The sequence below is a fragment of the Tinamus guttatus genome, unplaced genomic scaffold (genome assembly GCF_059628265.1).
Source record: "Tinamus guttatus ecotype Peru unplaced genomic scaffold, ASM5962826v1 Tinamus_guttatus_pri_ptg000459l, whole genome shotgun sequence".
Lineage (NCBI taxonomy): Eukaryota > Metazoa > Chordata > Aves > Tinamiformes > Tinamidae > Tinamus > Tinamus guttatus.
The window spans coordinates 8,506,177-8,534,033 of NW_028288993.1; the positions used below are offsets into that span (position 1 = coordinate 8,506,177).

The window sequence follows — 27,857 nt, forward strand, 5'->3', positions numbered from 1 at the left end:
ATTGGCATTTATGTAGTTGAGTAATGAGCCACACACAACTCCTTAGCTGAAAACTAATTCTTGGGTGGTATTGGGAGGAAGTGGGAGATGTTTTCTCTGCAGGCTTTTCTTAAGATACCAGCTCTGGCAATTCAGCTGTTGCAGGGTGAGTTGAGCCAGCTACCAGTGTTGATGGAAAACTAACCCACCAAATGAAAAAGCCATCTATGTGTCTGAGAAACCCTTAACCTGGGGCCATGAGCTCACCAGATCTGATGTGATGGAGGGGCAAGATTGTGTGGTCAAGAGTGATGGGGGAAATAAAATGTGTTCTTTGGGCTATGCCCTGCAGTTATGCTTATACCATCAGTAACCTGTTCATGGAATCTTTCTTATTCCCTTGTGGATAAAGTATGATTACAGAAATAGATGTTGTACAAATTTATGGAATACACAGAAATCAGATAAACAGGAATGCAAGTTATACAGTGGTCCTCTGGAATATTTATAATTGCTCTTTTGACTGATTGGCATTGCAATAGCAACATCCATTTCACTTGTGAGGTAGTAATGTCTTTTAGACGAAGTATCACACATCATATGATGATGAAGCAAAGCCATGCAAGCTGGACAAACATGGCATGGTTTTATACCACTGGTTCTTATACCCCCTCTCCAGTGCGAAGCTGGGGCGAGCCCAGTGCTGTCTGTCCTGAGCACTACAGACTGCTGTTGAGATCTCTCACATCTGCCTGTCACCCAGGCACTTCTCAGTCCTTAGTCCCTTGTATATTTTTTCTTCAGGATGAGCTGCAACTGAATTGGTAAGTCTGTCTTGTATCTGGTGCAGGCTTTTGGTTCTGACCCCTTTTTTCTTTCCCACTGTCAGAACATACTCACCATAGACAAATGCCATCTGAGAGCTGTAAATCTGTCCCGTGCACCACAGCTATTAGCTCATGTGTATCAAGAGGTAAGGAGTGCTGCAATTGCTTCCTAGTGTGCATCAGCATAACAGCTCTTAAAGTTATTCCGTTTTGCCCCTTAGGTCACCAAGCTCCTAGCCCATGTCTGCAAACAACCAAAATGTTTTGTTTTTATTGCAGTGCAATGTTTAGAGCAGCATGGGAGCAAATGGCTGCTTGAGTCACTGACCCATTCCTAATTCTACCTGTGTGCTCCTTGGATGGAATTCAAACAATTTTGTTGTGTGAAAAGTGGTATTAGATTAACTTCTAAATTCTTTTCAAGATGTCAGCATGTAGCCCCGAGGATGAGAGAGAATGGTAGAGCTTGTTGGCCTCCCTGGCTGCTCTGAATTAATCTGAACCTATTGAAAATGAAGGGTTCAGAGAACACAGATGGAAAAGATTGAAGTAGCAGGTTTCAATGAATGGAAAGGGCAAACTTCCTGGCTAATCACAGTCTCTGGGCAGAAGGACACCTCGTACATTGAAATTGTCACCACTGTGAATCCTCGAAAGAGCTGCTTGAGGCTTCCTGCTTCCTAATTCTGGCTGACGGCAGCCTTTTTAATTAAAATCCTGTCTGTTTTTACATAATGAAAACAAAATGTGGAAGCATACAATATATGCTGAATGTGAAGAACGAGCTGTTTTTATGCTAGTAACTTTTCCTGTGAGATTAAACAGCGGAGCATGCGGAGATCCAGGTCTTGACTCCATCGCAAGCTGTAGAGCAGCTCCCAGCTCAGGGACAAAAACTTGGCTGGGTTTAGGGATGCTGATGTGGTATGTGGAACTATTAATATTTGCGATGAAAATGGATGAAGAGGTCTCAATTCTGGCTTTAATTTCCCTTCCTTTAAAAAGGGAATGATCTTGCATGCCCAACAGATGATTTTATTTAAGCAGTTCTTTGATTTAAAGCTAAGGAAGAAGTGCAGCGTTTATTTTGCTTTTCTTATTCTGCATTTTCTCTCCAGTTTGATCTTTGAAGTAATGCAATGAGCTGCTTAGAAGTTGTTTTTTTAAACCTTGAAACTAATTAAGTGCCTGAAAATAGAAGGCAAAAAGAGTTGGCTCAGTAGGACGACAGTACACGAAAAGGCCAGGATCATTTGAAATTTTATTCCTGTTTTCATTGTACACAGCAGCATCCTTTTGTTTTTAATTCAGATAATCTCATCCATTCTAGACATTTAAATTCACTGGCTTATCTTCATACTTACTCGTATTTCCTTTTGGTTAAGTGGTGGTTCCAGTTCTCCTGTTACCTGTTTCCTGTTATCAACAAGGGGAGAGAACATTAAACTATTTTTGCTGCTTTTCATTCACCCTTACCCAGCAGAAAATGCTCCTAAAAATCTACAGTATGGTAGAAATGAGCTGCTTGTACTTGAAAGAAGAATTATAGGAGGGTGATTTTTAACATGGGGTAGTAAGTTATGTACTTATTACTATACAGAAAGTAGCCAAAGTTTAAGTAAATGCTTGGCATGGATAAAGTACCCAGAGACTTGTTTAGCTTTTGCACAGCAACGCCTTGTCCCTGGCATATGCATCTCCTCAATTTCTTAGCTCAGTCTTGTCATAAGCAACAATGCAGAGCACTGTTGCTGCTGCAGGCTGTTTCTTGTTTGGAAAAGGTGGAGCAATACGTTAATGCCATGAATTTGATAAAGAATGGATGGGCAAGTGCATTAGCCTTTAGTCTGTCAACTTTATGAAGTGCAGTGTTTTCTCAAGTCTGGGAAACCTAATGAGCTATGATCAGGTACTGTAAGACAACCTCCCTCGCCTCCATCTACAAAACTGCACTTATCAACAGTGCCAGCAGCCAAGATATTAAGAACAAGTTAATATCACAGTATCCTTTTGCTTCCCAGGTTATCCATGTTTTGCATGGTAAGCTCTTGGAGCTAGGAAAGTCCTTGGTTCCTCATTTTCAGTGTTCCTCTGTCTTTTATTTCTTATATTCTGAAATCAAGATAATTTCAGATTTAAGACAATTCAAAACCAGTGCAATTTGCAGTGGCTGAAGCCAGCGTTAAAGCTTGTGTGCTGGTCTGCTTTAATGCTGCCATTGCTTGCCCTTTTCATTGAGCTGTTGTGGAGGAATGTGTTAATAGAACCGCTTATACTTTGGTGGTTTGGTGCCTAGAAAAATGCTGGAAGGGAGAGAAGTCCAGTGTTCCTGTGTCCCCAGACTAGAACAGCTCATGTCCCCGACAGCAAAACAGCATCAGGAAGGGGAGGTCAGGCCTTGCAACAGGAGTGACCAGAGCTGAGATGCTGTAGCCTGTCTGCAGCAATCCAAGCAGAATAAAATGCAGGTGTGAGGAGAAGATTGGCACAGCTTGAATAGAGACTGGCTCCTGTGTCCTGCTCTGGATGCCAGTCAAGAGTGTTGGATTCATGTTGCAGCACTTGGGGCAACTTTTGGGCTACTCTTAGAAATTTTCCTATCGTATTTGCTGCTGAAGAGCCTGACTAAAATCCATAAAGTATGGATTATATATATATTTTTTAAAAACAAAAATTGTGAAGTTTTACTTGAAAGAACAGTATCCATGGTTTGAACTAATTCTCGTTTTATTTGTGGCAGGTATGTATGTTCTAAGGATAGATAAGGAATAAAACAAGGGAATCATTGTCATTCCATTTGTAAATCATGTGGGTAGCACAAACATTTGCACGTTGCCCCAAGTCTTGGGCTATCATACAGGCCGTGTTTGGGTCTTGTACCGTACATGACTGCCATGGTTTGACTCAGCCCCTGCCATGTGTTCATTAACAAGAATAGCAGCAAATCCCCTTAAAATAAATATATTGTATTATAAAAAGAAGCATCTGCATCCTATATTAATAACAGCCCACCCACTACTTTAATACTCGATCACTCTGGCATTTTATGCTCAGGAAGCCACCGTGACAATTCACGTGATGGAGACAGCAACTGTTCCTGGGAAGTGCTGAGTGATCGAAGCTTATTGCTTCATAAAAACTGTGGAGGTTAATATCTCTGTTTGGTGAAACAGATGTTTAATTTTAAGCCTGGGCAATTGGCTCTTTTATGTCTGAAAAGGAAGAAAAAATAGATGTTTTGGATTACAGTTTGGGTGTAATTGTATATGACAGATGTATTAAATTAGCCTTTCCCAAAGCTTTTGGATTTTTGTCTCTGAACTGTAAATTTTACTTGACTTTCTCATTTGCAGGTGGTGTTAAACCATTCTGTGCATGTTTCATGTTTCTCAAATAGGACAAAATATTCAAAGATTACTCTGAAGTTATAGACCACTTAAAGATTGGCAGAAGGCAACTTCTGTGGCATTTGTGCTTCAGACTAGAATGTAAATGAAAGGGAGAAAGGAAGGAACCCTTAGAAAATCTGCATATGCTTGTCATATTCCTAAATGCAAAAATTGAAAGCTCTCTGGGTTTAATGTTGCAGCTGTCACGGTCTGCTTTTGCCCCTTGGGTGTGCCTGGGTTTTCTGGGAGCATTTAATGAAGCAGGCAGTTAGGATGCCTTGCTAACAGTGTAAGACTTGTATTCTGGTTCAGGTCATCAAAGCATGACTGACATCTTGCAGAGCAGGATGCTCTGTGCACACAGAGTGCTCCTGGAGATGTATTTCAAGAAAAGCTGACTAAATTTTGCTACTTGTTATAGTGATGTAAAGGCAGCGCAGTTTCTGTGGCATTACTATGGATTTACCTTGCTTTAACTGGAAATGGAATTTATCCCCTTCAATTGTAGCAGGAGGAAGAACTTTCTAATTAAAGCCACTTCTGTTCTCCCAGCACATATATTTGATGCTTGTGCTTTCTCTGGCTTTGTTGCCTAATGTGGCAAGCCCTACTGGGCCTGTTTGAGAGCTGGTGTCTACTCTACTTTTGACTTTAATATGACCTTAAGCAAACTTCACATTTTATTTGTTTTCACCTTTCTGATTTATCAAAAAAGTTGTCTTCAGATCTCTGTTAGGGGAAAATATCTTTGATGTTCATATTGGTTTGATTTATAGCTGGTACATATTTCAAAAGGCAAATATTTAATATATTTTAAATGTGACAGTATATGAAGCAATTGATGGTGTCAGATAATGAGTAATTCGATATCCAAGTAGCTTATAACATGAAAAATGTTTTCCGATTGCAACACAAGACTTCCTGTTTATTGTTTATATATATTTTGTTTATATAATATTTATGAATATATACAACTGTTCTGCTCTCAATATTCTGAAGACTGAAGAATTACTGAAATAAAACTACATCCTAAGAATGGAGAGTTTCTGAAAACTTGTGCGAGTGAACACACACAATAGATTCCTGGAAATGTTCTTGATCTCTTTTTAAAAAAGATGCTTCAGAGGAATTTGATTCAGTGATCAAATGGATGATGGATCAAAGACTTTCTATGACTCCAGTAAACTCCAGACTGAGTTCAGGGCGATTATCCTTTCTCAAAGGAGAATTCAAATATTTCTTGAAGAACTTTTTGAAATGAAGATGTATTATAAATGTGAGTCCAGAGAGATGTAGTGTAGTTATTTCTCATCACAATCTCAATCTGATTGATTGGCGAGAAATACATTGTTCCTTGTTAGTTTATACCACTCCAGAATTTGGGTCTTGATGCTGGAGATGCATCTGTTCATGCTAGTTGTCCTTAACTGTATGGAAAAACATTTCAGTGCTTTTGCTCTGAGTGGAAGGGGAAACCAGACATACTCTTGCATTTCTTTCTTCATTCTCTTCAAACAAAGAGTGTTTTGTGTGCATAAATGGCAGAGGGGAAAAAAAAAGAGATTAGGTGCACCTATAAAAAGAACTTTTTATGCTTCACTCATCTGTCTGGCAAGCTAACACAATGTTCAAAGCAAATTTTTCTTTCAGATGATTTTCTTATTCTTTGGAAAAGTTCAAATCAATTGGAATGGATTTATTAATAGTTCCTTTAATTAGTTTGTTAATGTAAGACTGGCAGAGTAAGTAGTTTTATTTCCTGCTTTTTAAGTACAATAATTATTGATCCCTATACACTGCATTAGGAAAAATATTTAGTGATTTACTGCTAACAAAAGAAGCTTTTGGGAATGATAAATCATTCTGATTTTTGGGAGAGCACTTGCCCATATCTTAAATTATTAGTGCTAATGGGAGTCATATGTACAGCAGGAAACAAAATCAGCTATTAACCTACATAGCAAGCTATAGGATATTGTAAATCCTTCCTACCCAGGTTATGGTGGGATCCATTTGTGTGACAAACCGGAGGTAGATGAAGCGGTGACAGGTCTATGGGATTGAGGGACAGGCAGGAGCGTGAGCTCTGTGGTGATGGTCCCTCCTGGGGGCTGCAGGGGCCTGGGCAGAACTTGTTGGGAGACCCTATGGCAGCAGGGGCCATATCTGGCTGCCCTGATCTTTCTCTGGTTTACAGAGTTAATTAATTTGGTAGCTTCATGAGACTTAGTGACAGTTTCCAGTAGCTCTAGGAATACTGAGGTTTCAACTAGCTTTGGAGATTGCTGTGATTTTTCCCTAACTTACATGAATTCTGACTGCTACCCTGCACATCCCCAGCTTTGAGACCATTACGAAGTCCCACTTGTCTGCAGACTTCTAGCTGTTCTTTTGATGACCTGCTCTAAATCAGTATGTGACCGGCTTTTCTGGAAACAGCCTGTTGAGAAAACTGTTAAACATTTTCTGTAGCAGAAATCCTTGGAGTAATTTATATAAACATAAGAAGTGGCATACACAGTGCTATGATTCTGGAGATTGATCTTAATTTCATTAGGAGGAAAAACATCCCAAACTAAACCAGGCATTATGGTTTAGAAGTAGTCAGTTTGCTTAATTCACTAGCTAGTCCTCGTGTGTTTTGTACAATTTTTTCAGTTTTCCATCTCCTGCTTGTGTGTGTATATATACTAAGGCATAGGGCTTTAACAGGGTTAACTTGCAATTTAAACTGATTCATACAGCCAATTTGTAGCCTAAGCCAAGCGAGAGTAGATGACATTGAGCAGCAATGCTTTCCTAGCCCAAGGCACAATGCAGGAGGTCTTCCCCAGGACAGATGTTGCTGATGTGATCACCACTGTATTCAGTGCCTGATGGGTGCAGGCACTTTGTGCTCTGTATTTCTGTCAGGTTGCACTGAGCAGCTCAGACCTTCTGCAAATGCAGGTTATGGTAGACAGGAGAAAGGCATCTTGCTTTATAGAACCGAGTTTGAATGCACCATAGGAGAAGAAAGAACCTTCACTCAAGACACTTGATTCATCTCTTGTGGTTTTTATAGTACATGGTACTTTAAGGTGTAGAAGTGAAATACCATTTAGACTGTCTATTCTGTACATCCTGGCAATGCAGTTTTTCCCCATAAAATGCCCATTTCAGCTTTCTCAACTGATGAGCCCTCCATTAGTTGCATTTCATTAACATGCACAAGAGAAATGTAAAACCCTAGTAGAGCTGTCATGTACTTGTGACAAGTAAGTGTCTCTATTGATCACTTAGTCCAAAAACAATGAGAACTTGAGCTCAGGACTTTGATTAATACACAGCACAGCTTTTCCTCTTGACTAGATTAGCATAATCATTACTGTCTGAGAGTGGGTTAGCACTCAGCTTCCTTCTGCCATGGTCAAGGAATTAATTACCCAGAGTAAGGAGACAATTCTTTGCTAAGAATTTTGTATTTTTGGCTATTAAATGAGCTCCCTCCTACTGAGGCTGTGCTAGAGCTTGTCCAAGCAGTGGGAGTGAATCTTATGGGGCAGTGATTTATATCTCCAATGAATGGTAGATCATCTTTCTCATTTACATATGGATTTGAGCTGCTTAATCTGGAGAGGGGCATGAGCTCTGGAGAGGAAAATACTGAATAACTGTAGAAATAGCATGTTCCATCCCTGCTGTGCTGTTCTCACCTCGTTCCAAATTTAAACTTAAATTTCTCTGACATGGCTTTGCTCACTTCTCTAGAGAAAACAAAAACCAGACTTGCTTGCTTTCCAGTGTTTTGCAAATCTTTATTATAGAAGCAAGAATTGCACAGACAAATATTCTGTCATCCTTCTGTTGAATGATGCTGGAGGCAAGCAAGAGGCTCCTCAGCATAAGGAAAGATGGCATCATCTCCCTACACATGGTTACATGCCATAAGAAACACTGTGGCATTTATTGGATCATACACATAGGGTGAATTTTCTGTACTGCTAAACTTGGTGCACTGGGTGGATTTTGGTAGGTGATTGCAGATGTCTTCCTCAGAGCCTCTGCTCTCAGTGGGGTTACAAATATTTCCAGGATATGAACACCACTCCTAGAGCAACAAGAGCAAATAAGAGCCTGTGGTTTGACTTGTAGCTCTGTAAGTAGAGAAACACTCCCAGGAGGAGCGTGATGAGCAGTTAAATACTCATTCTCTCATGGAGTCCTCACTGTCATTTGCGTGAAAGAGGAACAACCTTATGCACTGGGTGAAACTTTGAAGATAAAAAGCTTTTAAAAAGCATTTCATTATAAGTTGGAGTGTATGGCTGGAAACTAAGGAAGAAATAATTAGATGTTTCACATTTATTGGCCTTGAAACATGAGGGGAGGGAAGCATGTAGACCTTACAGCTTGCACAGCATTGCAGGTGGCCCGGTGCTTCTTGGTGCTCTTCCATCCTGCTCTGCCTTAGTGTACCAGGTATCACATTCATTTTCACTGCTACAAAGATGTGTTTATTAATGCACATGCCCTAAACCTATGTAAGCAGTAGCTTTCATTTGCACAGCCTATCTTAGGGCGCACTTTGTTTCACTTATGATAAATGTATGATAATTTATTCTTAGTTAACAAGTTATTAACATTAATATAAACAAATATGTGGCACATTTCTTTGTGAAGATTACCTTCTTAATCATTTAGGCATTGCAGCCAGCAGCTTTTACATATTTTCAATTGGTGCTTTCTCTTGTCCACATATGTGTATTTCACTGTGAAAAAACTTAACTTGGCTAGTGATTCTTGTCTACTAGTTCCTGATCTGTTGAGAATAGGATTAGGAAAAGCTTCATTATGCATTAGATGATAATAGCTGACTTTAGTCACTTAGCTGACTTTTGCAGAATACTTTAGTGTGCGTGTGTGTTTTGGGTTTTTTTTTTTTTGGCTTTTCCTCTGGATATGCCATGCATCCATGCTACTAACAGAGGTGTGATTACAGCACTGGCAGATATACCTGAATATGTTTTTACCTAGCTGTTAGCACTACTATCTATGAAACCTCAGCTGTTGGAAAGTTGCTATAGTGTACATTGAAGCCATTAGTGCGGTCAGATGGAGACAATAGTCACCTTTATTTTTCTTTTCTTCCCTTTGTGAGGATGAGGGAGAATATCTCCCTCCCACCATTTATCTTAGTTGCACCTCGAGAGATTTTTTTCTGGATTTCTTTTCCTCAGGGGCCCTGTGCGATGGGGTTGGTCACAACCTGTGACCACAGTCCTGTGCAATATTATCCAGGCTGTGGAATCTCTGCAGAGCACATTGAGGTCTCTTCCTTGTGCAGCTCTGTCCATCTGTGTATTGTGCATATTTGTCTCTGAAGCAGCAAATAGCTTCTAACAGCTGGGGTTGTTCATGCATGAGCACAGGATTTCTTCTCATTTTACCAAAGGCTGTCATGACTACCCTGCTCTCAAAGACTGGAAAACATTCTGCAGTAATGTTGATAAGGAAGACTAAAAGCATGGTTGTCCTCCTCACGTGAAGCATTACTGTGGTAACATCATCAGTCTCATGGTCTTTGGTGCTTTTCAGGAGCTATGGATTTTCCTATGAATCCCCTTTCATTTATTAAAAGAATTCACATTTCTGTGGCTCCAGAGGCAATCTTGAACATGTTTGAGTCTCTAAGGTTTATACCTGAAGACAAATAAAAGGGAACCCTTAATATTTCTATGTGAGTTATTGCAATTACTTTTCTGAGACAGAAGAAAAACAAACTGAAACGATAGCCTTGGAAGGCATTAACTCTTAAGCCTGTAAGTGCAGACTGAAGTGTTAGAGCTGCAATCACTTTGTTTATGATTTTTTTTGTTGTTGTTTGCTGTTTTGGTGGCAGAAGGAATTCAAGGACAATGACAATCCATGCTGTCAGTTTGACTCCTTGTTATGCATTTTTCTGCAGTGTTGGTTAGGACAGCAGCATTTATTATAATGCCTTAAGCATCCTCACTTAGGGAGTCTTGTAAGAATGCAAAGCCAGATTATACTGTTTAGCTACTGGCTTTATTTCTGGTCTGTGTAGACATTCTGTATCATTGTGCAAGATAGAGGCAAACTTGAAATTACGGACAGTATGTATATTTATTCTAAGCATTTGTTTCCTTTTCAGGATCATTTATACAATTTCTCAGCTGTGAGTTCTCCACAGATAAAATAATTACTGGAGCAATGCTGAAAACTTGGCCCTAATGTCTTGCTGCTGCTTTCCTAATTTAGTTTATCTGCATTTAGATCATTCTTATGTCTCTGCAGATAAGAACAGGAGCTGCATGAAATGCAAGTAAGCTCTGGGAGAATCAAGACCAGATTTCATATCAGTCTTGCTGAAGTTGCATATCTCCTTTTGGCCTCCACAAATTTTCACTGAGATGTCGGTCTGTCTCTTTTTTCTTTTTTTCTTTTTTTTTTCTTTTTTTTTTTTTTAAATAACAGGCAAGGCTAAACCAAAGCACCTCTGTACAGATGCTGCCTACAGATAAAGTGTGCTCCAGTCAGCCAGTTTCACTTACTAAAGCTTTCATGTTAGATTTGATTCTGAATTTTAATAATATTTTTAAGGCATTCTAATAATGCAAAAGTATATTATGACAAAGTTTGAAAAAGCAATTTATTTTCTTGACACCTATTTCTTTCCAAGCAGTGAGACCATGATATAACTAAAATTTTTTATCTAATACAAGCTCCTTTCTTTTTCTTCTGGAAAAAATAATTGCTGGAACCAGAATTAATGGATGACTTCTTAAAGAAGAGTTATACAATAATTGTGTAAAACACACTTTTTGCTTTTAAGTACCCTTATCTGAAAAGGACAACTTCATAGCGAGGCCTAATTGAAGATGTCATCTCAGAGATGGTAAAGCTACTCTAGAATTGTTCAGCTATTTACTTTAGTGCAGGAAAGAAAACTTACCCTGTACTTATACTTCTACATCTACTTTTAATTGCACTCCTTTTAATAAGCACATAAAAAAAAATTAACTTTGTTAGGGATACACAGATTGCTCCAAGTAGTGGTATGGCTTATTCCTGTACTGCTGTTTCTTAGAAAGCTCCAGTACAGTATGTATGTGCAGATTGGGTATAATATTTAAATCATAATACATAAATACTACTCTCTGAACCTGTGTTATTTAGTGTATGAATGTGAGGATATAACACAGATCCTGAACTAGTTTTCTATTAGATTTGCCCTTGAGTAAATCCCCAGGGATTTGGGTACAACAGCAGGACCGGTCTGGATTTGAATGATGTGCCTGAGCTTGTGCTCTGCTGGGTAAATATTAATTATTATTACCACCAATATGTATATAGTGCTGCTAGCTTGTGCAGTGCTTTGCAAACATAGATAAGGCATGCCCTCAGAAGTTAGAAAGTTGCAATTGAAATGGCACAAATTACAGACGACTGCAGAAGGGCAGGAGGGTATTAGGGGAAAGAAAAGGAACGCTTTAAGTAGAATTCCCACTCTTTGAATTATTCCTGACTTAACAGTCTGTGGTCCCAGACCAGTTCTTGAAGCTGAATCCAACATATGCTTGTTTCAAATAACTAATGGTAATAAGTACTTTAAAATACTGTAAAACACTGTAATAATGCAAAGTAATGTTGTATTCTTATCTTCTTCACTCCATGTATTCACTCAATGCCTTGAGTTTTCTTGCCAAAAATCCTGGGTAAGTAGAAGTAGGGAAGAAACACTGGCTATGAACCTTAATATTCAGTTCTCAAATAATTGTATTGGAAAAATGACTTTCCAAAGATATGGCACTCTAATATTTTCCTTAACTGTAGCAGTAATTTTATTTTCTGTTATGTTAGGTATCACATAGTAGCTTCTTTATTCTTTGTGGGGTGATAGGACATTTTAATAACACCTGGAAAATTGTCATTTCCCTTTATTATGATTAATAATAGGCTAAATAGACACATAGATATAATACCTGTACTTCCTTTGTGGATTCATGACTATATAATGTAATAGGGAGAGGGGGAAAGATTTGGAAAATAATACGCAATCATAACTGGTTATGGTCAAAACTCTCACCTGAGCACTTTAAAAACTGTTGAATGAAAGATTCTGTGTTTGGAATGTCAAATCAGTATTGAATTTTACAGTCTGTTAATCACTACTAAAAATTGATGTTCAAGATAAAAGAAAAAAAGACGATTCTGCTGTTTTTCAAAGCATTTTGCCTTGTACATCCAGGGAAGTGACTATATGCACTTTGTTTGCAGTAAGTATGTTTCACACTTGGGGAAGGTGCATTACAAAACCACAAATTGCTGTTTTCTGTGGGTTGTCTGTAGATTTTAAGCTGTTTTGGCAGGGGACACCACATTATGAGAATGTAAGAACTATTCTGGATATTTTCAGAGACATAGACAGCAAATTCCAATGAACAGGGCACCTGCAAACTAAACTAATGTCATGTAGCTGATGGTCTGAGTTCTGTACAGATTTCCTCTAAATACAAGATGCATTTGTGTTCCCAGAAACACCTAATATTTAAATTAAATTTATTTCAGAAGGCTGCCATAAATCAGTAGGTGTTAGACCATTTACAAAATTTTGCTTTTAAATCCTCTTTGGATGAAGTTTAACATTTATAAGAAAAATACTTGGTGTTCTTGAGAACTTGAAGAGGGCTATTTTAGATGAATCTTGCAGTTAGCTCAGTAGTGTTAATATGCAGGACTAGCACTCAAGGATGACATTTAAGTCTCAGTAAATTGGTGTCACACAAGGCTTGTGCCTATATGTGCCACAGAATTTGTGTGGTTTTCAGAAGTAAAGAAGCTAAAAAGGAGTGTAGGGGGTAGCTCTGTATCTCATGGTCATCCTATAGAACATAGCTGCCTGGTTAGAAAACAGTGAGTCAGCTTTGCCTTCATTATAGTGTTAAGGAAAGCTCTAATGGGTCTTCATTAGAAGCATGAGGTCTTAATCCAGCTGGTGAAACCAAAAGCTTGGAGTTACCATCTCATATGTTGCTGACTGCTTGCTAGGTCAAGAACTGAATTTCTGCCCAGTTGATCAAGCCACCAGAATAAATTTTATTCTAAGAATGTTGTTAAATATCCATAAGCAGGGCTGTAAAGCTGTAATTACACAACTTCCTTTAGTATTCAATACTTTTATAAAAATGCAGTGTTCTTTATGACTATGCTGATTTGTACTGAGATTTGTCTTGAAAGAACGGTGCAATATGCATTTCCTTCAGTCCCATTCCAGCATGAAGTTATTTTCAGCAGCAATAATGGGATTAGGATTGATCTCTCTTGGTTTGGGCATGTTTTGTTTTTGCTCCCACTCTTGTTCCTGTTTCTCCTAATGGCAACATAATCTATGCTACCTGGCAGCAGCATTTTTGTCACTGTGTCACTTAAGGTAGTCATACAGTCATGGCTGGTGATTTCCTGCAAGGATGGAGGAAGGTGAGCAAGGAATGCTTTAGAGACTTCCATTTCCTCAGGTGCCCTTCTCTCATCTTGCTCTTTATGGTGGCTTTTGACCTGTCTCTTTGCTATCCTGCTCTGCAGAGCTAATCAGGGGAGGTCTGGCCCATATGAACAACACAAACAGCTCTTCCATGGCACTAAAGCCTCCTTTATCATCATTTTTCTGCATTATTCCATAAACTTAGCATTACAAGTGCTCCTTGAGTATTTATTAATCACAGGCCTTCCAAATCCAAGTTTTAAAATATATTTCTGTAAATACCAACACTTTATTTTTTATTTTTAGCTGTATGCCAGGGGTTGGACTGTGGAGTTCACACTACCTGCTTCACAGCATGCAGTTTCCCAGTATTTACTCAGCACAAAGCTGCGGACTGTACAAAGCAATCCCAGTGCAAGAGCAACTTGCAAACAATTTTCTAAAGCATCTTTAATGTACAGTCTGACTGTACCCAGAGGTGTAGGAGAGCAGTATTAATGCAGGCATGATAGTTCTGAGTGCTTATATGAGTCCTCAAGGAATAATAAACAGCTTGAAATAACAACGAACAAATTCTCCAGATGCTTTTTATCCCTGTGTCGGCAACTGTGTTGATTCCAGATCAATGCAGGGTATTAAGACATTTATATGATTGAGCTAAAAAGCTGCCAGGATGTGCAAGCACCAGGCTTGTGTAAAACAGGAGAGCTGCCTAAAGCCAGTTGTGCTCTATTCATAAACTGCAGGGATGGAACTTCTCAATAAATAGTGTCAGTGGGAGGATTTTGTTTTTAATTTAGTGTATGTATGGGGAAAGCAGAGGTATTTAAGTCATGTGATTACCTGATTCCAATATCTGAGTATTTTATGAGTATAAAATAAGAAAGGACCATCCTTTCTTTCCACAAGAAAAAGGCAAACCTTATTTCAGAGGCAATCCCAGCAGAGCATGTGTGTTGTAGCAGCTACTCATCTCGACTCCCTCATTCCTTGCTTTGATGTCATGGAGCTTTTCTGGGAAGCAGTGAATATAAGGAGCAGTTCTGTGACAACCTTGTCTTGACTTGTATGAGAGCACAAAATAGAGACACTGCTCTGAAGATGGTGAAGGTCTTTGGAGCCCTTTCTAATTGGCTGGGTGGAGGTTTGGGTCAGGCCATATTTTTGGATTCCATGTGTCAAAACCACACACAGTTGCATAAAATTGAGTTTCATCCAGCTTTCTTTGAAATCCTTTGGTAATATGAAATTCCCATAGCATGACAGACCCAAACAAGATATTTACACAAAATCCTATAAAGTGAAACTACAGAGTTCTGTTCAGGGCTTGTAGCCACCCACCTTTAAGATGAGAAAGCACTATACAGAAAGCTCAAAGTGACAAAATCTTTGCAGCATCCTCAGATGCTGACACATGTGAACAAGAAAACTGGAACATTAATCAACTGCCTCAGTGGTATGTTTTTGCAACCCCCTAAATTTAGGGGTTGTTTTTGGCAAGCCAGCAGTATGTATTCTGAATTAAAAAAAAAAAAAATGTGATCAAAATCTAATGTAGAAAAGGATCTGTGCAGGACAGTGCTCTGAAATCTAAGCAAACATTTGCTAGGCTTGGGTTTTTCTCTATGGCAGTAGTAGTTTTAAAATCTGAACTATTTTCAAGTGTTCACTGCTTGACATGAATTCAGTCCCAGCTGGGGATGTGGCCAAGACAGTGGCTGGTAGGGAAGAGCAGGGCCTAAAGCCACCCGTTAGCACTGGTCAGTGCAGTGCGAGGGCTATAGGTAGTTCTTGGACCTTTGTGAAAAGTTCCATTTTATTTTCTCTTTAAGCTTTCCCTTGAATAGGAAAATATGGGGGCTTTCACTTTTTTATTAGGTCACTAACTTTTTCAGAATATTCAGGCAGTTTCTGAGTACTTAAAAATCTTGATTGTTTGCATTTCATAAATTTTACTGCAAATGGGTTAAGTGAAAGCACCTTAATTGTTAGATGTCATCTGTTCTACATCCTTTTTAGAAGCTTGTCAGCAAATTAGGAGATCTAAAAGTATGCCTGATTGACCTCATTTCATTTTTTATTGTTTTCTCAGTTGTAATCCATATGAGGTGATGTTCACCAATAAAGATAGTGAGTATTTAGACTTTAAGAATATAGACTTTATTCTTTTTCCCCAATCCTGAGCGATAGAAAATATCTTTAAAAGTTCATGCTAGCCTTTTTAGAACTCTAAGGCTTTCCTGTCATGTTAAAATAAACCACTTCTTGCCTACACAGTTTCAGCTGGATATCACACAAGGAAAAGCTTTCTAGATTTCTTCACCATCACCTTTTGGGGCCTATTTCTGCCGCTTGCATTTGACAGCTTCACTCACATGAATAATCTTGTTGTCCTAAATTGAATGCTGTCAGAAATAATAACTATTGGAGTAAACTAGAGATGATTTTTACATTTAGGAGCACTCCTTGAAAATTCAGCAGTTTAGAAACTGCTCCTTAAATATTTTTCCTGTGCCCCTTCCACCATTCAAGTTATCCAGTGTAACATAAAACTCATTACAACCCAATTATAAGGCTCATTAGGTAGATGTTCACATTTTGGTTATCTTACCAGGTTAGGGAACACTTTCATGTATTATCCATGATATTGTTAAAAGCAGAAGGGTACTGTGGAACCAAACGTAACATAAAAGAGGGTTGAGAGCATAAAACTGTGGATTTGTGCCAAGACCCTGCTTTATGTAACCTGTTTTAAAATTGTCCTGGGCTACGTTCGTGGCTGAAGCGCGCAACGGGAGCACCGTACTTTGGAGGCGCTAATGAAGTCGGAGCACCTTTGACAGATTGCCACTGCATGCTGCCTTCTAGTGGGTTTTATCCTTTTCATCTCTTGAGTTTTTCCAGCATGTAGAAAGTGTATTTATCCACCTGTTCCCCTTTAAATACGCTCCAGCTCTGGCCTGCTTTGTTAATGAGCCTTCCTTTCCATGGCGAAGTGCTGGAACAGCAGAATTGGTGACAAGGACTCAAACTTTGGAAGCGCTCTGCACAGCTATGGGAGTAATTTGTCCTGTTTCAAGTAGTCAGCACGGCTTCCCCACCTATGGCATTTACCAGCATTCAGGTGCTGCTTTACTTAGGGCATCATTAAGGCAAAGTGAAGCTGATATTTTTGGGGGCTGAAGCTGCTGTTGTAAGGGTGAGTTCTGGAAACTGGGTTAGCTTTGGGGTTTAATTTCTCTGTTCTCTAACTGGGGTTTTCCCTTGGTTCAGTAGGTGTAAGTGTTGGCAAATGTTGTATGTATTTAGCAACATGTGGTAATTAGTGCAGTTTATGTGCACAATGCCTTGTCCTAAGGTGCCCATTACACCCTGCAGTCCCTTTATTGTTAATTTAAATGGAGGCAAAAGAAACCTGAGAAAAAGCTTCTTCCTCATCCTGTTGTTTCTTTGGATGTTTCTTTCTGGACCTCCCAGTCCTGCCTTTAGGTCTTGTCCTCAAGTACCTTTCAATGATGAACTCTTTGGTACAACTGGAAGGAGCTCCTGATTCTGGGATAATGTATCCTGGTTATGTTGGGCAGGGCAGGCCGAGCATCCCTGAACTCACCCAACCAGCTAGTGCGGCTGGGGCAGGGGGTAGCGCTGAGGAGTGATGAGGTCTGCTGGACCAGGAAAGGCAGGTAAGCAATCACACTGACACTTCAGAAGAAATAATCTGACACCACTATGTGGTGATCCTCCTATAAAGATATTTTCCTGCTGTCTGTGTTGGCCTTGGGGTATGAGCAGTTTGCAGTGCGCTCTGCATGTCACTTCAAGTGCTGTAGCTGCTGCTTAGGTCCTTCTTAGTGAACTCTTCTTGGTCTAGTCATAAGAGTAAGAAGTGAAGATCTGCTTAGTCTTATTGCTCCTATGTTTCACTACCTGATGAAGTCAATATAAAATTTCAGCTTTGACCCGAATCTTGTAGTGAGCACCTTTAATTCCATGAAATTCTGCAATCTTGTATGTTGCTACTCTTTAATAACTTCTCCCCCAATATTATGGGACAGAAATTGCAACATGACTTAGATTCTATATTCTTTACACAGAAAATGTCTTGATTCTTTTCTGCTAAATCCTTGCATCTTGATGGTGGTTCTTTTCATAAAGTAACAGATTAAAAGTAGCAACCTTGGAGTATTTGTAAATAGACTGTGCAATAAATACATGCAGATTATGAGTGAACACCCATGAGAAATGCATCAAGGAGAGCAGAGTCCTGCTTTTGTGCTGCGGGTGAAGCCCGTTGCCCAGGTTGACGTGGGGAAGTGTACATTGATTGCCTATGACGTGCAGGCTCTTGAGGTAAAGAGAGGACTTGCATCAGTCTAGCACGCTTCATCCACTTGTGTGAAGCTGAAAGGTTTGTAATGCCCCAAAGAGAGGAAAACACCACTGAACTGTGAGGAAATTAGAATAGACTGGGACCTTACTTGTCAGGTGGCCTGACTGACATCTGCTGATCTACTCAACGCAGTTCCCTACTTCTTGAGTGTGGTGGTACAATCTGACTCGAATTAGGAGCTGCTTTATCAGCCTAAGGGAAAAAGTGTGCTTTTTAGTAAACCGACAGTCATGTATTCCCAGGAGTGTATTGACCATGTGTTGCTTATTCCCCTGCCGTTCTGTCAAAGCGAGATGAAAAGCAGGGTGTTTGTGCTTGAATCTCCTCCTCAGTGGCCAGTGTAATGCATCTTCCATGATCCGTCAGTGCCCGTGTCCTCTCTGTTACTCAGGGACACTAAGCAAGATAAATGGTGCAGGGTAATCGCTGGTAACAACTGCATTTGCTACCAGTCTAAACGGGCTGGTTGTCTCCTGGCATTTCAACAGGACTTTGAACTTTAGTTTTTGATGTTTAAACTGGAGCCCTGCTCCCACAAATCTCAGGTTAAGTGAAGTCTTTTATAACATCTTTTCTTGTGTGGCCATTTCTCGTACTTCTTGTGTTAGAAGATAATGGACACTAAATTCTGCCATAAGAGCACCTGTGTCAGTAAGAAACTGTGCCCCAGAAAATTAAATTGTTCTGCTGTGTTAAATGTTCAAATTTCAAGCTACAGAAAGCTTCTGAGCAAAAGCCACTCAGTACATAGCTTCTCTATTAACAAACTGCTGCATACACTAAATTATCTTGTGCGGCTGCTTCCTCTTTAGATCTAAAGCACATAAATGAGACATGCTGAATGTACTTTTTTTCCAGACAGTCATTCAAGATGGTTGTTACACAGTAGCTGAAATTTTAAAATGGACATTATTCACATGAATAGGAGTTGTTACCAGTTACTGCTTCCACTTTGTTCAGGAAAGCAATACTGTCAAGAAAAGGTGGAAATTTCAACAGCACCTGTGAAACTTCTTGCAGAATTGACCAGTTAAAATACCTAAAGGTAGGACATTATTTCAACTAGTTGTGATACATCTGTAGTCTTTAGTCCTTTTCATTTGAATTTTACTTAGGAATATGTTACACATTAGCAAATACTGTTCTCCTCCTGGTAAGATCACTTCATTTCTGTATCTGGTAAACACTATGGTATATATTCTTGAGAAGCATTTAAGTGACCTGCTGTGACTATTGTAAACAGAAATTTATTATCCATTTATTTTTCCCATTAATTTTCATTGTGATATAGTAAGATTGTTTTTTATTTTGCTTTCCTTAAATGTATTAATAGAAATATTATATGGCTTCATTGTTTGTATAGGTACATGCTACTCAAAAAATTGCTGCAGCATTAAGGAATCACTTCTACCCTCTATCTTTGTTTGTGTTTGTGCATGTGGATTATATCTGCTCACTGGAAGCTGGTCAGAGAGTAAAAAAAAGTGTGTGTGTGTATATATATTTAGGCTGCTGAACATGATGATCAGTTAATGATCTGCACTATAAAAGACTGAGAATCAAGAAGTACTTTAAGGGATGATGTCAATTGAGCTGTATTTTGGTGAAGAGACATTATGCATGAGACGATCATCATGGTTTGCAGTTTTGATTACATAATTTGGCTTCAAGTATTACTTACATTGCACTCAGAAGTCAGTGAACTCAGAAGGAGGTCTTCCTAGTAAAGACTGAATCAAAAGGGAATTGTTCATTTCTAGTTCTTAATTGTTTGGCCATAGTTTCAGGTTTGAGATCAAGCAATTGTAGATTTGGTTTGACTAAAATAGTTTTCCTTGTCATGAGATGGTAAAATTCAGTGGGTGGGCAGCCATAGGAAAATTCTATTGTGTGGAGCCACACTCAAACCAGAACATAAATTATAAACATGTCTTAAGATATGGGGAAAGAGACTCTTGAGTGGGTTCATGGAGTTCTGTCATCTCTAAGGTTCTGCTTGTCTGATTTTGATCTTTGCTTTCCTCATAACAAGCAATCTTTACTGAGTCAGTGGATTCATTCTTGGCTTCATTTGAATAAATTTAGCCACAGCAAAGCTTAACTGCACCAAAATCTGTCTCACTAAAGGCAGCGGCAGGACTTTCAGCTTTAGAAGCTGTGTAATTAAAGGAGTTGTGCTTTCTGCAAAACTACAGTGCTCACTAAAGTTAATGTGTCTGACATTAATTCAAGGTATATCAATAGGATTAATTAAGGACAACATAAAATACTTCTCCAATCCTTTATTGTATTCTTAGATGTCTGTTGCTCCAGAATTAATAAGTATCAAGCAGTATTAGAACTTCTGTTGCCCATGGTTTGAGCTCCCCTTTGCTGATACCAGACGGTATGTGTAGCACACGAGTTGTCTTCCATCTTTTCTGAAAAAGCCAAATATTTTTACAATTCACATCAGTGTTTCTACTATAGCCACACTGCAAATTTCCAGTTGATCTTCTGATGAACCCATAGAAGGACTAGTTTCTTTTTTTTTAAAAAAGGGCATTCTAGTTCTAGTGTATGTTCTGGTACTAGTGTAGGGTTCGGGGTTCAACAAGATAGTACTATATGTGCTCTCTTTAAAATAATATATTTGCTTTAAGTAGGATTTTGAAGCTCGTTACTAAATCAGAGTGCAGTTAAACGCCTCCTCTGATCCCTCCCAAAATATTGGGAGAGCTTTTGGTCTTAACTTTTTTCCCCTTAAGTATGGTGATCCCACTCAGGTCTCAATCAGCTGGCATGCCAATTAAGTTATTTGGCAACATATTTGATACACTCTTAATAGTAATTACTATTTACTTACTGCTGCACTAATTTCTAGTGAATAACTTTTATGCAATTTTTCTTCAAGCAAAACTAGAAAAACCAACAAAGCTTACAACTCTTACCTATTCCCTAGTTGGACTGTTAAAATCCTTTCAGAAGGGTTCGGAACAGAGGTTCCCTGTCTCTCTGTTGCTGTGTCCTGCTGTTCCGTGGTCCCATTTATGTGTTTCAGAGGTTGGTAGATGCTTTGGAGAACTTTGTAATAGTTTTCTGTGGAGTAGCTCTGGGCAAAACCTTGTGTCAGGAAAGGCATCGCTGGAGGGCTTGGTAGTCTGAATAATGTAAGAGCGTAAAAGTTTATCACAAAGTAGTTGAATCCAGAGCAGGTCTGGGGAAGTCGTGCAATTAGCCAAACAATCCCCTGGTTTGGACACTAATTAGCACAGGCTTCTCCTTCCTCCATCCTTGTTTAAGGAGCAACTCCTGAGCCCTGGTGACTTCACTGTTTGTGATATATTGAGAGGACACTACTAAGGTAAGGTATGCATAAGCTGCGGGTCCTATTTAAAGGGAAGTTAAGTTTATTGCCTTTTGTTTTCCTTTGGGTCAGGATATAGGAAAGAGCAAGCAGAAATCTCAAGATTTAAATCAAGGTATTTACTACAAACGATAGCACACCACTTGCCATTATTAGAAGAGGGCTGAGTTATATTAGTCTATGAATGAGGCTGACATTTTTATTGCTTTCAATTCAACTGCGGAGGGGAAAAAAGTCAAAAATAACATACCCTTCTATGTTTCCTGATGACTAATGCATGATCCCTCTGTACTTATTGTAACTCTTCAGGTGCCTTGGCTTAATTTTAATCAGTCTTCAACTGCAGTTACCAGATCTAGTCTTCTTGCAGAGAAGTAATTTGTTGTCTTGGGCCTTGTGACTAGAAGGGAATAATGCTTAAGCACAGGCACATATATAGAAAGGAAGACAATGACTTCTAACAGCGTGGAAATGTCAGACCATGACCTTTAAAAAGACTGGAAGAAACCAGGGGGCAGAGGCCCTAAGGGATGTTTCTGCATGAGCAAGGGTGGGAACTGGCTGTATTTTTATCTAGGAGAGGAGGTAACATATCGCTGCCTTCAATTATTCTGGCTCAGGAATTACTTTGTTACTGAAAATGTGTATTTCAAATTTGAGATCGCATTGTGCTCGATTAAGTAAACAAGAAAAAGCAGAGCAGAAATTAAGCGTATGCTCTGATTCTGCCTCCTTTTAAGTAGTTTGAATCATTTTGGCCAAGATTGAGACCAGAAATTAAAAAAAGGCACAAGGAGTAGACCACTGCGCTTCAGAAAGCCCCAAAGCCCACATGGTCAGAGAACTGCTGTTGCTTTGCATTCCTAAGGATCCAGGCGAAGGCTTTGAAGCACTTCATAAATATAATATCAGACACTGGTTGTCCTATTTGTGCTGGAAAAAAAAATCCTACCTTGCAGGGCATGATTCTAGTCTTGCTTGCTGCCAGGGTTTATGGGTGTTTTAGGCAGTGTTCAAGTAAGCTTTTTCCAGAATACAACATGGTGCCTACATCCTGTGAGTGCCCTGTGAGTGCATCCAGAGCATTTCTACAGCTACTGGAGCAGGAGCTGGGTTGATACTGAACTGAAATTTTCAATTAGCACGAGAGAGAAAATTTAGGTTTCACACCACATATGAAATACATATATACCCCAGGAAAGTTGTCTTTATTTGTTCTATTTTTGGTAGGAAAGTGCTTTTGGTAGAAATTAAAAAGGGTGGTGTGTTCATCTAAATATTGGTCTCCCTTGTGAGTATTGCAGAATTGGACCGTGAACCCTAACACAGTCACAATTCAAAGTAATAGTGAATTTTAAGTAGTTTAGGGAAACAACAGACAGCGAAATAGTATTAAAAACATGCTGAGCTGCTCTTGGTATAAAGCTCTTTGTAATACAAATTACAAAGTAAATACTTTTGCAGTAACATCTCGAAGCCCCAGACAGGATTTAACTCTGTTGTGCTGAGGGGGAACTGTGTGCATGTGCAGCACAGAGATTATGACAACCCTGAAAGATTCTAGCTATGTAAGCAAGCCAGCTAGCTACCTTTTTTAGCACGGTAGCTGCTTGCTGTGCTAATATTTATGGGATGAACCTTTTATTGGGAACATTTTTCCTACTTCTGTGCAGTAGATGAGGTGTGTGGGTTTTTTTTTTTTTTTTTAACCTATTGTGAATATACCTTCTAAAAGCCTTACCAGTGAAGGTGATCCATCATCTTCAGGTTCTGCAGTAAGGTCCCAAAATTATTTAAGCTATGCTCTTCACTTCCAGTGACTGGCATCATTCGTACTACATGCTATTTATACAATTTAAAGCCCTCAACTCTTAAATTTTATATGTGGTGCCTGTGAACCATATGTAATTTGGGAGAACACTTTTAATATGTCATTTTAATACTTTTGCTTTCTTTCCCTTTCAGTGGTTTGTCTTGGGTGATTTATTCCAGGATGTTTCCTAAAGTGCCAGGCAGTGAACATTTGTATACATTTGTGCTTTGTTGGAGCAACTTGAACTATTTTTCCATGGCCTGGAAAGAGGTCTTAAACATTTGTAGACTACATAGATACTCAAAGAAGCTTAGTTTAATTTGTAAACCAAGAAATAGTAACATAAATTAGATTAAGTAATCGCTACCTTTCTGTTTTGCCTTAATCGTATGTTTGTTGTCTTTCAAACAGTTTTAATCCTTATCTCTGTTATATAACAGTATTAACAGATGATAGTGATTTGTTGAATCAAGGAAACTAGACATAAATATGTTTTATTCTGTTTCTCCCACAGCTTGATTGCTGTCCAAATAGGACAATGAGCAGTGGCTAGCTTGATCAAGGGTGCCTTCATTTGAGTGATTCATGTCCAATTTTAAATGATCTGACTATTACATGTTTGCTAGGTTTAAAAAAAGAAAAAAAAATTAAATGGTGCCTAGTTTACATGCCAATTGAGTAGGAAGGCTGTGGATTGAAAGGAAGACACAGACTAGGCTTTCTGTTGGACACTGTTTCAAGCATGTTCTGGTTTAGAATTTATATTTGAAGGTTTTTCTTAGGATTCTCTTCTGCATCTTTTTATACAGTTGTGGGGGGAAAAACTTCACTTTAGGTTGACCTGAGAGAATTTATTTTATTCAGTTTAGCTAGCTGGCTGGAAAGGCCTTAGAATGGAGTACACCGAACGGTGGCATCAGTTCTAAGAATTAGCCCCACTGAATAATTTCAGTAACCAATTCATGTTCCAAATGAATCTTAAGTCAGGTTGTACTTTTCTGCTGGCATAAACAAATCTGACTGTGTATCTTGCTTTACTTGGCAAATACTGCTCTTTATTCTCCAGGCACTCAGAGAATTTCATCTTTTCATTGTTTTTTACAATCAGTTATGTGCAATATCAGTCAATTATATAGCTGTAGAATCCATTCAATACAGATGTATTATATACAGCTTAATAAATGAGTTTGCATTAGGGTTTGCTCTTAACTCTGCACAAATGTTCAATACTGCAAACGAATTAAACTATCTCAAATATGCATGTAGGCTTACAAGTACAAATGCACACCATGAAACTAGGGGGGATAATTGTTTTGAATGCTCAGATCCACGCTCTGAGAGCTGGCTGCAAAAGGCACTTGAATTTGTATAAAGACCTGCTTGGCAGAAAGTGTATCTTTAATTTGTTCTAAATATGGGATTCTTGTTGTTTCCAGGCTTTCTGTTGTATTTTTTTGAGTGCTTCTGAAACCTTTTGTTCAAAGCTTCTCAGTGGGACTAGAATGCAAAACTATTGATGTCCAAGTAGCAGGGATTTTTAAGTGTCCGAGGTAATTGCAGGGTAGGGAAAATAATCTGTGCTCTCAATGCTGCTTGTGCAGCTCCCCTGCAGTCTTTATTGCTGCTGAATTTCCTCCACATTCTCCAGGAGGAACTTTCCTGCAATTAAATAGCAAGAATCCTGGGCTCCAAGTCTTATGGCATCTTCCTCAGAGGAATTGGATGGTGACACCAAGGTATAACACTCCAATTTCCAGGCAGGATTCAAGAAAACAAGGTATTTAGCTGAAACAGATTTTAATATGACCTTTAGAATCTGCAAGGAGTTGTGAAACTGCCTTAAAATTGGCAGAACAAATTCCCAAAGAACTACTAAAGAAAACATTGGAGGCTTTGTCAGAAAAAAGAGAATTACGGTTTTTCTTTCTATTTTTAGGTGTTTACACAGTGTCAAGCAATGTAGCATCTGAATCCATATCACCTTGCATAGAAAGTAGTTTCAAACAGGCATGAAAAAGAGGAGAGGGCTGTTTCATCAATTTGAGGAGAACTTTGGAGATGAATAAAACTTTTCCTTTTGACTAAATGAATTGAATTAGGTTCATTTACAAGAGTCCATGAGATCCATATGTGCCCTTTGGAGGCTGCCTTTCTAGAAGTAAGCGTTTTGAAGCTATAGAATAACTTCAATCATTCTAACTCAACTGCTAGGTCTGCTGCACTTTTGATAAAGTGAGAGAAGTAGCAAACTGCTTTATTTCCTGAAGAACAGGAAGGAATTAAAGATGTAGTAACATGCTGAGTATCTGTAAAATGCATCTAAAGAGGTAAAACATTTTGTTGCAGAATAAACTGTCAAATCACAAACTGATTTAAAAAAAAAAAAATCTGTGGAATAGTAAGTAAAATTTTCCAAGAGGTATTTTAAGTCTGACAATGTGTAATGTGGTGTCTTACTGAATATTTTAAATTACCTGATCTGGTTAGTGACTTACACTGATAATTCTGTCTAGGATCTAAATACATCTCAATCCAGGTGCTTGGTAAATCAATCTCAAGTGCTTTCTCTGCATCTCCTCCTGGATCTGCATCTCATCCAACCTCTTGGTGAGACACTGCTGTGCGTTAATCCAGCAGCAAATGTAATAGGCAAAAGTAGATCATTCCTGCCAGTTTGGATGAGTTAGTGCATCCAAGAGGAGAGCTGAGCCCTGGATCTGCCCAGGGAGGCAGCAGAATTTCACAGCTGTGAGGAGCTGGAAGCAGAGGAGCTCCTTAGCAAGGCTTTAGGTGGGATCATCTTTGGCTCAGCCACATGCTGGGAGCGGATTATGGTGGATTCCATGTGGGATGACCAGGCAGCTGAGGTTCACTTGGGGACTGAATTTTAGGTGCACACCTAGCTGCTTTAGTTAGCTCTGCAGACTTGCCATAGAAAAAGTGCATATTTAATTTTCTTCTCTGGCATATATACACAGAGAGATATAAGACCATGCCTGAAGCTATTGGAGGTAGCCGAGCATTTATAAGCACGCCATAGTACAGGCTACAATGCTAGAGGATTGGTGTCATGCAATGGCAGGAATAAAAGACTTGGAAAAAATGCCTGGTCAGCTCTTCTGAAGTCTGCATGTCTTTTTTTCAGGCAAATTCTTTTTCTGAGAAGTTAGCTCCCTCTTCAATTGACAAGAAGATGAAAGAATGAGGAGTATGTCAGAATTGAAGATGTACCTAGTAGCAAAGAGGAAAAATATACATATATATATATATATATGAAAGATGAAGACCTTGTGATTCAGTAGCTAAACAACATCACACCAAAATTGTTCCTACTCATTAACAAATACAGCTTTTATATTGGGAAAGTTGGTGAGTTATCTTAGTGGTTACAGGCAAAATTGGAGCAATGTGTGCTGTTTTTAGAACTGCTTTTCAGTAAAATGATTAAACGTTTGCCTCCAGAATCTCCCCAAAAGGAGAACCTGTAGATTCAGCACACTGTATATCCAATGCACGCAGTATGTCTATACCATGGACTGGAGGGAAGAACAGAATTATTTAAGAATAAATTAGCTCTCCTTATGTTCTGTGCTTCCAAATCCAGATTCTCTGTTCATATCTACACAAAAGTTAGGTATGTTATGAAATATAACAAGTTTTATTCATATTTCTTGAAATTTGCTGCCATGTACTACCATGATGGTGTTACTTCAAGGATCCTTTTTCAAAAAAAAGGAAAACAATCTTTCTATATTGTTAGTGAACATTACAATAGCAGGTCAATATAGTAGTTGTTGGCTGCATCAGCTCCATGCTTGGCACAGAGTCTACAGTGAGGTGCAGAGGGGACAATATGGATTAACAATTAAAAATGAATTTTATAAACCAGACTCTGCAGGGGGTGAATGATCAAGAAGAATCCACAAATGCTTTTGTTTGGTAGCATTCATTCTTCTCCCAGATATTTTAAGACCCAGTTCCAGCTTGAATGAGGCGAGATTTGTCCATGGGTTTGAATGCAGTTGGATTTCATTATATAGAAGTGGCTTGTCTCAAAAGGCAAGCAGAAGAAACTTGGCTATTACTTTTGCTCAGTCAGTGTTAATTTAATGCTTAGAAAGTTTTTCCTCCTATCATTAATGTCTTAGTAGCAGAACTACAGCTTCTACAGTGACTGTTATTTTAAAAAATGAAGAGGGAATTTTGCATAACTTTAGGGTAAAATCTGCTTGATTTTAAGATTTCTGATTGATAAAATAGTCCATTTAAGTGGTGTAAGCATATGTAATATATATGTAATTCAATATGTAATCCTATATTCCTATCTTTCATCAGGAATTTGGTGACTGATGTTGGGCTACTGGCACTTTGTACTCCTGCAACCCAGCCCTACTTTCATGATCTTATTTTTTGTGTGAATTTTTATATGGAAAGTACTATTTCAACTTGAGAGCTTACTTATTTTTCTTTGAAACTGTCATTATTTCTTTCTTTTCCTGCAATTAGAGGCATGAGAAGAGGAGCAAAAGAGATCTGAGAAACTGCTTTTGCTGGAAGCTCTGGTGAGGGCCTGAGAAATTTTCCCAAAGCACTAGAAAGTCCCTGTCTCTGCTTCTTTCCCCATTAGGG

At 38.8% G+C, this 27,857-nt stretch overlaps 1 protein-coding gene across 1 annotated transcript in view; it reads left to right on the top strand.

Annotated features, from left to right (window-relative positions):
• TMEM132D (transmembrane protein 132D) overlaps positions 1–27,857 on the top strand; it is a 209,190-nt gene that overhangs the window by 13,465 nt on the left and 167,868 nt on the right. The gene's annotated exons all lie outside the window — the stretch shown is intronic.